The sequence below is a fragment of the Phacochoerus africanus genome, chromosome 1, assembly GCF_016906955.1.
Source record: "Phacochoerus africanus isolate WHEZ1 chromosome 1, ROS_Pafr_v1, whole genome shotgun sequence".
NCBI classification, from domain to species: Eukaryota; Metazoa; Chordata; class Mammalia; order Artiodactyla; family Suidae; genus Phacochoerus; species Phacochoerus africanus.
Window position 1 is genome coordinate 225,128,474 of NC_062544.1, and position 13,702 is coordinate 225,142,175.

General features: G+C 36.2%; 1 long non-coding RNA gene across 3 annotated transcripts in view; it reads right to left on the reverse strand.

Moving 5' to 3' along the window:
• The window catches only part of LOC125133553 (uncharacterized), a 319,775-nt gene that overhangs the window by 15,454 nt on the left and 290,619 nt on the right, over positions 1-13,702 (reverse strand). For all 3 annotated transcript variants that reach the window (XR_007136465.1, XR_007136464.1, XR_007136466.1), the window contains one exon: positions 11,226-11,312. This is a non-coding gene — a long non-coding RNA (uncharacterized LOC125133553). The remainder of the gene's footprint in view (positions 1-11,225; positions 11,313-13,702) is intronic.

Below are 13,702 nucleotides of genomic sequence, written 5' to 3' on the forward strand. Positions count from 1 at the left end.
TCAAGGGTTTCAGCTATTACCTTCCTCTATACCAGCTCCTAAGGATGGGCGAGTGGGGCAAAGCTTTTTGCAGGAAGTAGCCACACTTTCTTCACCCTTGCCCACCACCAGACCAACTGACCAATATTTGTCAAATTTGGGGAGAGATTAAAATGTAAAGTTCACTGAGAACTTTACATAGTTCTCTTACAGAACTTTGCACAGATTGAGCCCACATCAATCTCAGGTGGACCTAATTAATACATGTAAGGCTCCCTTAGCTGGTGCTCTCTGAACCAGACCTCTGACATCAGGGTATATCAGAGTATAGGCAGAACCCCTTTTATTAACCTCACAGGCATTCAGGAGAGTAACTTGCCCAGCTCTCCTGTTCTCATCATGTCCAAAAATTTGCTCATCAGTGCTTAGGCACTAAGAACAAAGATTGAAGGGTTCATCAGTTTGGAGATGCTGATAACTTCAACACAGAGGGACAGGAGGAATCCTCTGAGACATTATCCTATGCACCTTTAGCATTTTTAGGGCTCATGTACCTGGTATTATTATTATTATAATTTTGCCTTTTTAGGGCTGCACTCACAGCATATGGGCATATGAAAGTTCCCAGGTTAGGAGATGAATTGGAACTGAACAGCTGGCCTACACCACAGTCACAGCAATGTGGGATCCAAGCCACATCTGCAACATACACCACAGCTCATGGCAATACTAGATCCTTAACCCACTGAGCAAGGCCAGGGATAGAACTCATGTCCTCATGGATACTAGTCAGGTTCCTTATCACTGAGCCACAATGGGAATTCCCATGCCTGGTATTATTGAGGAATCATAGTAGTATTCCTTAGTTAAGGTTTACATAGCTTCCTCACTAGAACTAGAAAATCACTGCCCCTAAATCTCAACTTTCAGTAATTATTTCTTTCAGAAGCAAGAGGGAAATTTTTATTAAGAGTAGTGGAGGAAAAATACTTCTAATAGCAAGTAGGGTTCTTCTCCCTAACTATATTTAATTTGCCATCCAGGGCTCTTCTCTTGGAAATGGGGTCACCTTTTTTTTTTTTTTTAAAGAAAGCAGAATCAAAGAAGGATGGATTTGCAGATCATATTTCACGACATTGTTGGGGAAATGAATTAGAGTCAACAGACTGGAACACCTTATAAAAGCTGCATCAGAATCACTACCCTGCTGGTAATAATAGCCACTAGAAATGTACATCTTTAGTGATTCTAATTCCTCTTATGAGCTTGCTATCTTCTAGTCTTAACATGGACTCTACCATCCCAAGAATTTAGGAAGGGTTTCTTTTTGTCTGCTTAAACTGCTGTGTTGCTGATAGAGTCCCATCTAGAATTAAGAAAAAAAAATGATGTGAGAAAAAAATGCTTAGGTTTAGTGCATGTGTGCTATGATGCCTGTGATATAATTTAAGCTGCAACCAGACTCATGTTAACACTATTGCAATTGGTGTGCACATGTAATGATAATACTCGTTCCTTATTGACATGGCTCAGACTACTGACAGCCACCCCCAAGCCAAAGCTTCCTGCAACCTCTCTGACTAGTATTCAGGGGCTGCTATTGGAGTTTCAGCTCCAAAGAAAAGATATTGTTGTACATAAAGAGATGTTTTACTCTCTGAAAGACCAGACTGCCAAAGGGCTCAGTTTCTGGGTGTGGGCAACCTGAGAGTCCCTCTCACAGGAAGACAGTGATTATCTAGAGAGAATTCTGACTCAACAAGGTTCCCAGAAGCTTCCGCAGTGTCTTTCATAGCAACCTAGAAACCACAAGACCCTTTTATCCCTTCATTATATAGTTATCCTTTTTCTCAACAAATGATTATTTAACACACACTATTTGGCAGACATCATTCTAGCCCAGTATTTCTCAGCCTTTAGCTTGCATCAGAGTTGTCTGAAGAGCTTTTTAAAACACATATTACCAGCATTCCACGTGCAGAATTTCTAATTCAGTAGATCTGGGGTAGGAGCCAAGAATCATGTTTTCAACAAGTTCCCAGGTACTAATTATGCTTCTGGTCCAGGGACCACACTTTGAGAACCTCTGTTCTAGTTACTAGAAAAACAAATAAATAAAAAGGTACACATAGAAAAAAAATCTCTATTATCCTGAAAATTATATTTTCTTTTCTGTCAAAAGAGAAACCTCAGTGACCCATTAAAACTGGAGTTCAATAGTTCAATCTACCAGCATGAAGAAAGTTGGCTTCTCTTTTCCAAAGTACAGGATGGACTGTGTCTTCAAAAAACATAATTGGTTGATCTCCATTCACTGGGAGATAAAATAGTCTCACCTTCTCCCACACAATGGGTCAAATCACTCTTTATAATGGTGTAAAAAATAAGAATTTAATCTCCGTCTTAAAATAGGTAAACATTCATTTCCTTCTACATTAATTTTGGGAAAAATTCTCTTGTAAAGGATGGATTGAAGGAAGCAAGTTGAGACAATTATAAACTTGGCCAATAAAAGATCAAATTCCTTATATGTATAACTGATTCACTCTGCTGTATACCTGAAACTAATACAACATTGTAAGCCAACTATACTCCAATAAAATTAAATTAAAAAATAAAATAAATGTTGATGATGTTTTTTAAAAAGATCAGATTCTGAGTAAACACAATAGTAATGGAGGTAAATAATAGGAGGAAGGGAAGATTAGAGACATTATAGAAGTAGAAGCAACTGGGCTTAAAAACTCATCTAGAATGGGAATGTGAGCGTGATATCAAAAGCGAGTCCCAGATTTCTGTGTTGGAAATCATTCACTCATTTCTAAAATTAGGGAAAATAAGATTGAGGAAAAGTAAATGATCTCAATTTTACAAGTTCCTTGGGTCATCCAGATGGGAAAGTTCTATTAGGCAGCTGTGTCTAAAGAAGTAGAGATCTGAGGTGAGTTCTAGGCTGCAGATAAAGATTTCTGAGCCACAGCTTATACACAGAAGTATCAGAATATGCAGTGGAAGAAACATCCTGGATTATAAAGCTAAGGTCATAATTTGCGATACACCAATACTAAACAAGCGGACAAAAGAAGGTCACAGAGAAGACTTGAAAAGATTATCAAAGGAGAATGAGAAGGAAACAATATTTCAGAAGCCAAAGGAGATGTCCCTTTCAAGAGAGGAACATCCACTGCCATAGAGAAGCCCAAGAAGATGAGTCTTGAAAAGAGTTCATTAGATTTGGCATGTAGGTCATTAGAGAGTTTGTTGAAGTGTGAGGGACAGACATTTAATTTCGGTAGGATGAGACTGAGAGGAACTGAGATAGGAAAGAAGGTAGATCTACAATATCCTTTTGAGTAGTTTTTCTATGAAGTGAAGGACACAAAGGTTGTGGTTTAGGGAGGTTTTTTTTTTGAGAGGCTTAAAATGTTGATATGTTGAGGGGAATAATCTAAATGAAGGATATGAAAAAGCTGAAACACAGAAGAGAAAGCAAGAGAGGGACAGAGACAATAAGAGACAGAAAGAATGGGAATGACCAAGAAAACAGATATGTGAATTCTCTTTGAGTAGGAGGAGTATTACTTGCTTGACAAGACTTGAAGAAAAGGAAGGAAGGTTACATGCACTAAGTGATTCATCGTAGGAAGGTGAGGAAGTCGGCAACTGACAGTCTCTAACTTTTTTTCTTAAAATTTTTTTTTTTTTAATTTTCCCACTGTACAGCAATGGGGTCAGGTTATCCTTACATGTATACATTACAATTACATTTTTTCCCCCAGCATTTCTTCTGTTGCAACATGAGTATCTAGACAGAGTTCTCAATGCTATTCAGCAGGATCTCCTTGTAAATCTATTCTAAGTTGTGTCTGATAAGTCCAAACTCCCGATCCCTCCCACTCCCTCCTCCTCCCATCAGGCAGCCACAAGTCTCTTCTCCAAGTCCATGATTTTCTTTTCTGAGGAGATGTTCATTTGTGCTGGATATTATATTCCAGTTATAAGTGATATCATATGGTATTTGTCTTTGTCTTTCTGGCTCATTTCACTCAGGATGAGATTCTCTAGCTCCATCCATGTTGCTGCAAATGGCATTATGTCATTCTTTTTATGGCCGAGTAGTATTCCATTGTGTATATATACCACCTCTTCCGAATCCAATCATCTGTTGATGGACATTTGGGTTGTTTCCATGTCTTGGCTATTGTGAATAGTGCTGCAATGAACATGCGGGTGCATGTGCCTCTTTTAAGGAGAGTTTTGTCCGGATAGATGCCCAAGAGTGGGATTGCAGGGTCATATGGAAGTTCTCTGTATAGATTTCTAAGGTATCTCCAAACTGTTCTCCGTAGTGGCTGTACCACTTTACATTCCCACCAACAGTGGAGGAGGGTTCCCTTTTCTCCACACCCCCTCCAGCACTTGTTATTTGTGGATTTATTAATGATGGCCATTCTGACTGGTGTGAGGTGATATCTCATGGTCGTTTTGATTTGCATTTCTCTTATAACCAGCGATGTTGAGCATTTTTTCATGTGTTTGTTGGCCATCTGTATGTCTTCTTTGGAGAACAGTCTATTCAGGTCTTTTGCCCATTTTTCCATTGATTGATTGGCTTTTTTGCTACTGGGTTGTATAAGTTGTTTATATATTCTAGAGATTAAGCCCTTGTCGGTTGCATCATTTGAAACTATTTTCTCCCATTCTGTAAGTTGTCTTTTTGTTTTCTTTTGGGTTTCCTTTACTGTGCAAAAGCTTTTCAGTTTGATGAGGTCCCATGGGTTTATTTTTGCTCTAATTTCTATTGCTTTGGGAGACTGACCTGAGAAAATATTCATGATGTTGATGTCAGAGAGTGGTTTGCCTATGTTTTCTTCTAGGAGTTTGATGGTGTCCTGTCATATATTTAAGTCTTTCAGCCATTTGGAGTTTATTTTTGTGCATGGTGTGAGGGTGTGTTCTAGTTTCATTGCTTTGCATGCAGCTGTCCAGGTTTCCCAGCAATGCTTGCTGAATAGACTTTCTTTTTCCCATTTGATGTTCTTGCCTCCCTTGTCAAAGATTAATTGACCATAGGTGTCAGGGTTTATTTCTGGGTTCTCTATTCTGTTCCATTGGTCGGTCTGTCTGTTTTGATACCAGTACCACACTGTTTTGATGACTGTGGCTTTGTAGTATTTCTTGAAGTCTGGGAGAGTGATGCCTCCTGCTTGGTTTTTGTTTCTCAGGATTGCTTTGGCGATTCTGGGTCTTTTGTGGTTCCATATAAATGTTTGGATTGTTTGTTCTAGTTCTGTGAAAAATGTCCTGGGTAATTTGATAGGGATTGCATTGAATCTGTAGATTGCTTTGGGTAGTATGGCCATTTTTACAATATTGATTTTCCCAATCCAGGAACATGGAATATCTTTCCATTTCTTTACATCTTCTTTGATTTCTTTGCTGAAAGTTTTATAGTTCTCGGCATATAGGTCCTTTACCTCCTTGGTCAGGTATATTCCGAGGTATTTGATTTTGTGAGGAGCAATTTTAAAAGGTATTATATCTTTGTATTCCTTTTCTAATAGTTCATTGCTGGTATACAGAAATGCAACTGACTTCTGAATGTTAATCTTATATCCTGCTACTTTGCTGAATTTATGAATCAGTTCAAGGAGTTTTGGGGTTGAGTCCTTAGGGTTTTCTATGTATAGTATCATGTCATCTGCATACAGTGACAGTTTGATCTCTTCTCTTCCTATATGGATGCCTTTTATTTCTTTGGTTTGTCTAATTGCTGTGGCTAGGACTTCCAAAACGATGTTGAAGAGCAGTGGTGAGAGTGGGCATCCCTGTCTTGTTCCAGATTTGAGTGAGAAGGCTTTCAGTTTTTCCCCATTGAGGATTATATTTGCTGTGGGTTTCTCATAAAGGGCTTTGATTATATTCAGGAATGTTCCCTCTATACCCACTTTGGCGAGGGTCTTGATCACGAATAGATGTTGGACTTTGTCAAATGCTTTTTCTGCGTCTATTGAGATGATCATATGATTTTTGATTTTTTTTTGTTAATGTGGTGTATGATGCTGATTGATTTGCGTATGTTGAACCATCCTTGTGAACCTGGGATGAACCCAACCTGGTCATGGTGTATAATTTTTTTGATATGTTGTTGGATTCGGTGGGCTAAGATTTTGTTGAGAATTTTTGCATCTATATTCATCAATGATATTGGGCAATAGTTTTCTTTTTTGGTGGTATCTCTGTCTGGTTTTGGAATGAGGGTGATGGTGGCATCATAGAATGTCTTTGGGAGTATTCCTTCTTCTTCAACCGTTTGAAAGAGTTTAAGGAGGATGGGCACCAGTTCCTCTTTATATGTTTGATAGAATTCACCTGTGAAGCCATCTGGTCCTGGACTTTTATTTGTAGGGAGTGATTTTATGACCTCTTCCATTTCATTTCTAGTGATCGGTCTGTTCAGTTGGTCTGTTTCTACTTGATTCAGTTTTGGCAGGCTGTAAGATTCTAGAAAATTGTCCATTTCTTCCAGAGTGTCAAACTTGTTGCCATATAGTTGTTCATAGTATTCTCTTGTCGTTTTTTGTATTTCTGCTGTATCCGTTGTGATTTCTCCTTTTTCATGTATAGTTTTGGTTATTTGGGTTCTTTCTCTCCTCTTTTGAGTGAGTCTGGCCAGGGGTTTGTCAATTTTGTTTACCGTTTCAAAGAACCAGCTCTTGGTTTTATTCATTTTCTCTATTGTTTTTTGAGTCTCTATTTTATTGATTTCTTCTTTGATCTTTATCATTTCCTTCCTTCTGCTGACTTTAGGACTTTTTTGTTCTTCTTTTTCTAATTCATTTAGGTGGAGGGTTAAGTTGTCCATTTGGGATCTTTCTTCTTTTTGGAGAAAGGCCTGTATTGCAATAAATTTCCCTCTGAGCACTGCTTTCGCAGCATCCCATAGATTTTGAGCAGTTGTGTCTTCATTATCATTTGTTTCAAGGTAGTTTTTAATTTCCTTCTTGATTTCCTTATTGACCCATTGGTTTTTTAGTAGCATGTTGTTTAGTCTCCATGCAGTAGGTTTTTTCTCTTTCCTTTTCCCATGGTTGATTTCTAATTTCATGGCATTGTGGTCAGAGAAGATACTTGAGATAATTTCTATGCTCCTAAATTTATTGAGATTAGCTTTGTGTCCCAGTATGTGGTCGATTCTTGAGAATGTTCCATGAGCATTTGAGAAGAATGTGTATTCTGCTTTTTTTGGATGTAGTGTCCTGAAGATATCAATGAAGTCTAACTTTTCTATTGTTTCCTTTAGGATCTCTGTTGCTTTATTGGTTTTCTGTCTAGAGGATCTGTCCATTGATATGAAGGGGGTATTAAGGTCTCCTACTATGAGTGTATTCTCATCAATATAGTCTCCAACTTTTTAATGAAGTAGGAGAAAAAGTTGTTTCCTGAGATGGAAAAGAGACCCAATAAATAGTTTGTGGAGGGAAACATGTGAATGAGTCACTGTGTGAGAAGCAGAAGAGTCAACCAGGGACACATGAAGAAAAATCAGTGTGGAGAACCCACGTAGGGTACCAGACCATGAATTTGTAATGACACCATTTTTTTTTCGGTAGCCTTCAACAGTCTAAGTGAGGAGTGGAGAAGGAGAGTTGAAGGATGACTCAATGGGTGGTTTGCTTCATCAGAATGACAACAAGGCTACGAAATTAAGAACATTAGCAAGACTGGGCTAAGTGATGGGCAGTGGAGTCTGGTATACAGACTTCCAGAAGTAAGCAAAACTATGAATGGAATGAATGATGCACTTAGTGAAACGTGTTGGAGAGAGATTTAAGAGACAGAAGAAACAATGTTCAGTAGCTAGTGTATTTATCATTTTACATTTATGTAACACTTTGATCTATGTTGTTTAATATTAATTTATTGAGTCCATATAACAGATAGCAACCTTAAAAACCATTATTATGATTATGTACTCCAATATACAGATGTGGAAATCTGAGTCACAGTGAAATTTACCTGCTTGTGATCATAAGATATTAAGTGATAGAGGTAGAATTTAAACCAAGGCAATTCAGCTATGGTAGTTGATTACTATGGTAATCAATACCCTATGTTGCCTCCTTTTTGACATTTTAGATTTCAGAGTTTCTCTAGGCCAACAGGTTTCAATCTTGGTTGTACTTCAGATTTAGCAATTCCATAGCCCAAACTCAGAATTCCTGGAAGTGGGATCAGGGATTTGTGTTTTATAAAGTTTTCCAAGTGATTACAACGTGCAGACTAGAGTGAGAACCATTCATCCAGGAACTAAATAAAGAAGCAGAAGTCAATATGATCATGTTGATAGACAAATCAAAGTGAAGGAAACTAGAGTCAAAACACTAACAAGATAATGCTGCCACCCAGGTGGGATCTAGTAGACTTCAGAACCTCTAAGGACAATTAGATAGATGTATAGAGAATGTGAAGAAAGGCTAAAATCCAGATGCTAATATCTCTAAAGAATAGCGATGGAAATTAGTGCCTAATTTCAACCTCTGTCCCTGATTACATTAGAAGCATTTATTCTCAGGCTCAAACTATGTTAAAAAAAATTAAAAGATCTTCCTGGGAAAAGCCAGGTTTTTACATATAAGTGCCACACCTCAGAGCAAAGCTTTCTTTAGTTTGGTGCTAGGGTATGTGAGGAATGGACCATGTAACTATCTGCTTCTTCTGCCCCTGCAGTCTAAAATGAAGTGTGCCAACCAAAAACCTTACACAATTAGAATACATATGCCCTTAAAAGTAACAAGCCTCAATAACTGTATAAGAAAACCTTGCCAGTTGACATAACCCTTATGAATGTTAACCAGCTACTGATGACTAAATCATTTGTTTCCTTTCAACTAAGATGGTATTAATTGTAGAACACATAATTTTACATACCACTAAAGAAAAAAAAAAGCAGTGCCAGTTAAACTGTGACATTCTATCGATTCTAAGATGCATCCTGTTTTCAAAGCTATTAAAATCTGAAAAAAAAGAATAAGCATATCTTAGAACTTATTTCATTCAGAATTTGAGAAAAACAATTAGCACAAAATAAGAAGGAAAATAAACAAAACTGACCTCAAAATAAACAAGAGTAATTCAGAAATTGGAAATATTGTATATGTTCAGAAAGATTTAAGAAAATATTCTAAAAAGATAAAAATAGGCTGCTATATCAAAATAAAGAAGTCTAAGAAAGAGGTTTTAGAAATTTAGAATATGATTAACAAATATTTTTAAACAAGGAAAAAGTCTAGAATAAACAGCTGAAGAAATTTCCCAGAATGCAAATCAACATAGAAAAGGACAGAAAATTTAATAGGGAAGTTGAAGGTTAGAAAATCATTGCAGGCTATCCAACACTAATGCCTATTAGCTAATGGCTATTCTACAAAGAAGGAGCATAGAAAATGGAAAAGAGGAATACATTTTAAAATAATGGAGTATATTGTTTAGAGCTGAAGTAGTACCCAAGTTTTCAGATTCAGGCTGGTAGAATGCCAAGCAGGATGAATGAAAAATTCACATTTCAAAGATAAGAGGGAAAAAATCCTAAAAGCTTTCAAGAAAAGAAAAGAGGGGAGGGTATTCCTAACAAAAGAATTTCTAATAGAGACATTCTTTTTCAAGTAGCTCTGGTTTTTGACCCAAAGAAAATATGTATTACCTTCTCCATGGGTATGCTCACACTGCTTCATCTTAAATGAGTAATGCTTACAGAATTTACTGAATTTTAAGTCTTACCATCAACCCAATTAACAAAACACAAAAATGTAATAGGTACTAAATTTTTACCTAATATGGTAAAGATAAGAAATAGTATCCACAGTAGAGATAGATATTTTACATCCATATCCATACACATACATATATATATGCATGTATTTAATTAGAGCTTTAAATCTACTATTAGAGATTGAAGGTAATGACGGAAGTGCTTTTAAATGAGTATGAAGAGAGGTAAGATTATATAACTGGTCTAAATTCTTCATCTTTAATCTTTCAGTTTTTAGGTAAGATATAACTGGTTAGAGTGGTTCAGTAAAACAGTAGAGACATATTATTTAGAGTGATGGAGCTCACTAATACAAGATCCAAAAATAAAATTGTTCAAAGTGGGTTACTTCTTGGGAGTTGGACAGTAGGAGGTGGGGAGAGGGAATTGGGGTTGTTTTCATTTTTGTTATTGTTTTTTTGTTTTTGTTTTTTGGCCATGCTTGTGGCATGCAGAAGGGAAGTTCCCAGGCCAGGGATCAAAGCCATGCCATAACAGTGACAATGCCAGATCCTTAACCACTGGGCCACTAGGGAATTCTGAGAATTTATTTTTATTTCATACTTATATATTATGCTTAGGTTTTTATCATCACTGCTTTTATGGCAAAAATTTTATAAATTACTATCAGCCAAGATGATAGTAAATATCAATGCCTACAAAAGCAAAAAATTTTTCTACATAGGCATTCCTAGTTTCCCATAGCTATAAAATGAACCTCAATAATTGATGTGGAATTATCTGTAAGCCTCATTATAACCAGTAGCTTCCACATCTTCTGCATTGTCACAATATTCTATTTTGTTACCTACTACCACAAAATAGACAGAATTTATTTATTTTTTTACTTCTTTTTCTCTGGCCCCCTTCTGTAGGTTCTACTGAGCAACACAATGAACAAAAGGGAAGCTACTATAGGAAGGAAAAGAAGAACATTCTATAGACTTTATGGATCCTTTGACTTGAAAAGGAGTCCCTAAGTAATTAGGAACTGACTGTTTCACAGAGTGCATGACCACCACAATTCAGAGTCCTTTCACACATTTGGAAGAATGGATTCTTTTATCTGCTAGCAATCTAATATGGCCTATGGCACAATGAAGTTGATTTTGAGGTCAGAATTAGGGTAGATCTATGGCATCAACTCTCATAAGGTTTCAATAGCTAGATTGGGAGGGGAGCTGTGGATGTGCTGCATCACAGGTGGGGCTCAACAGTACTTGCACGACTGAATTTTAGTGAGATTAGCAAGTAAATTCAAACCATGTTTTCAGCTAACTCTTACATAAACTCTGATGCAGATCCTTGTGTTAAACAAGTACCAAATACATCTCACACTGTATCTGACTATTTAGTGATCAACTGAGTGGAATGTTATGGGAAAGAACAAGAAATCCTACTGCATAATATGTGAGTACAGACAGGGAAAGCTTACCTTCCCATCTGCTGCCTCTGGCACTCATTAGTCACACTGGCATTCAGGAAATGGCAGGCAGGTGCAAAAGCTGGTGGGAAATGGAAGCTACAGAAAAAGAAGAAAAGGAAAAGTGAGTATTTTGCTTACACAATCATGATACATGCTCACAATGATTATACCACCAAACAAGCCATATATTTGTGTTCACCAAGTTCCTGCCTGCATCCTAGAATCAGAGGAGGCAAGTGTATGGACATTTTAAATAAATTTTTATTGCTGCTTGTAGCCATTAATAATTCAGAAATTTTGAGCTCTGATCTTAGAATAACCTACTATGAGATCAAGAAAACCTGTTTTTAATGATTACAGCATGGCTAGTCACATCTGGTTTTAGTCCTTTATTACCTGATTTAAAAAACAAAACACCAGACTGAACCAATTCAAGACTCCCAAAAATCTTACTGCAGGTTAGAATAGTGATGTTTTTCTATAGTAATTATACAATTTATTACTATAGGGAAAGGAAAATGTGAAGTTATTGGTAACAAAGGGAGCAGTAAGTATAAACATTAAATTTGGAGCCATATGACTTTTTGCCAAATCTCATTACCGCCACTTTCTTTTTGATCATTACTTCTGAGTCTGAATTTTCTCATCCTATTTTATATTTAAAGAGATGGACTAGACAATCTCTCTTTTACATATATAAAATTACACAGTAGTACCTGTATTTTGAAGGATAATTTCTTAAATTTCTTAATACAGAGAGCTGCCATGTTGGAAATCTGGAGCCGAAGTGGACTAACGATGTTTTGTTATTGAAGACAACAGAGAAGAGGACATGGTTGTGATTATATATTTAGCTTGCAAAGCTCAGAAGATAGACTCAATAACTGGATAATGTATGACTATGACTTATTTGATTCAATTATAGTTTAAGCCTTCAGATTCCCTTACACTGAAGTAAAATAGTCATGTCATACCTATTACAATAGAACACGTCATACTGCAGACTATATAAGATACTGATATCTGAAGCGACACAAAAGGGAGAAAGACATTTAGTGCTAGTGTCAAATTCTTTGGATGAGAAATTAACACAGTATAGAAAGTAGTGGCAATAGGAATTTATCTCAAGAATCAGAGAAGTTTCTTTTTGGCAGGGTTATTTTAAAAGAAGGGAAGAGACTGTTCTATCTTAATTAATTAGAAAAAGAGAGCAAACAGGGAGGAATAAGAGCTCAAAATCCTTGACAGAGGAACCAGTATTTTCCCTATTCCACCACTATATTTCTTAACCTCATTGCTAATTACTTGCTAAAATATGATACTCAAAAAAAAAAAGATTCAGTCTTCCAAGGCAATATAAATAAAAATGAAAATAAACAAATGGGACCTAATCAAACTGATAGGCTTTGCACAGCAAAGGAAATCATAAACAAAACCGAAAGACAACCTATGGACTGGAAGAAAACATTTGCAAATGATGTGACTGACAAGGGCTTAATTTCTTAATAATCATACTATTGTGACAATTTCAAAAAGCATTTGCTATAACATCTAGTACATATTGATAGTATGATTCTGTAACTGACTCATCAGTGAACACGGTCCAATCAAACATAATTCAATTGGATCACCCAAATAAGTACTGGTTAAATAAAAAATTACTCTCTCAGAGGCAGTGAAAATCACTCACATTTCATGAAACGAAAATCATGTATGGTCATACTGCTGGGAAATAGTTCTTGTGCAACTAAAAGGTAAGCACACTAAAGAAAGCAAGAGCAAGAACAGGCACACAGCATGCTCTTTCTGACCTTTTCCAAAGGGCTGTTACATCATTCTCTCCTCTACTTTCTGTCAAGTATAACAGATGTAAGTAGTTTTGGTACACTCAATATACAAGTCAAGAATTTCTTAAAAAATAGAAATTCCATTAAAATATTGCATGATACTTTTTATAAGGATTAAGGAAATGAATGTGCAATTAAAAATTCTCATTTTTGGAAGGAGAATTGATAGGTAAAAGATTTATTGTGTTATCATCATTTACTGTTTAAAATTTAAGGTACTATATAAAGTTTTCTGTTTTCAAAAAATCTTACATGGTGTGGTAGATGTGAAAGAACAACTGTTGTTTCATATGTATTCTAACCAATTTACATTATATACTTGTATTAAATAACAGGTTTTCTAAGGAACATGCGCTTTTTAAAACTCATTAATTTCTTATTATAACATGTCTTACATTATCTTATAAGTTAAAAAGATATAAGGTTTAATACTCATTCATGAAAAAACTCCCAGTAAACTAGGAATAAAGGAGAATTTCTTCAGCTTAATAAAGAATATCTACAAAATCTCAACAGCTAGTATCATACTTAATGATGAGATACTCAATGCTTTCCCATTAAGATCAAGAAGAAGGCAAAGATATCACCACTCACAACTGATTTTCAGCACGGTACAAGAAGTTCTAGGCAATCCAATAA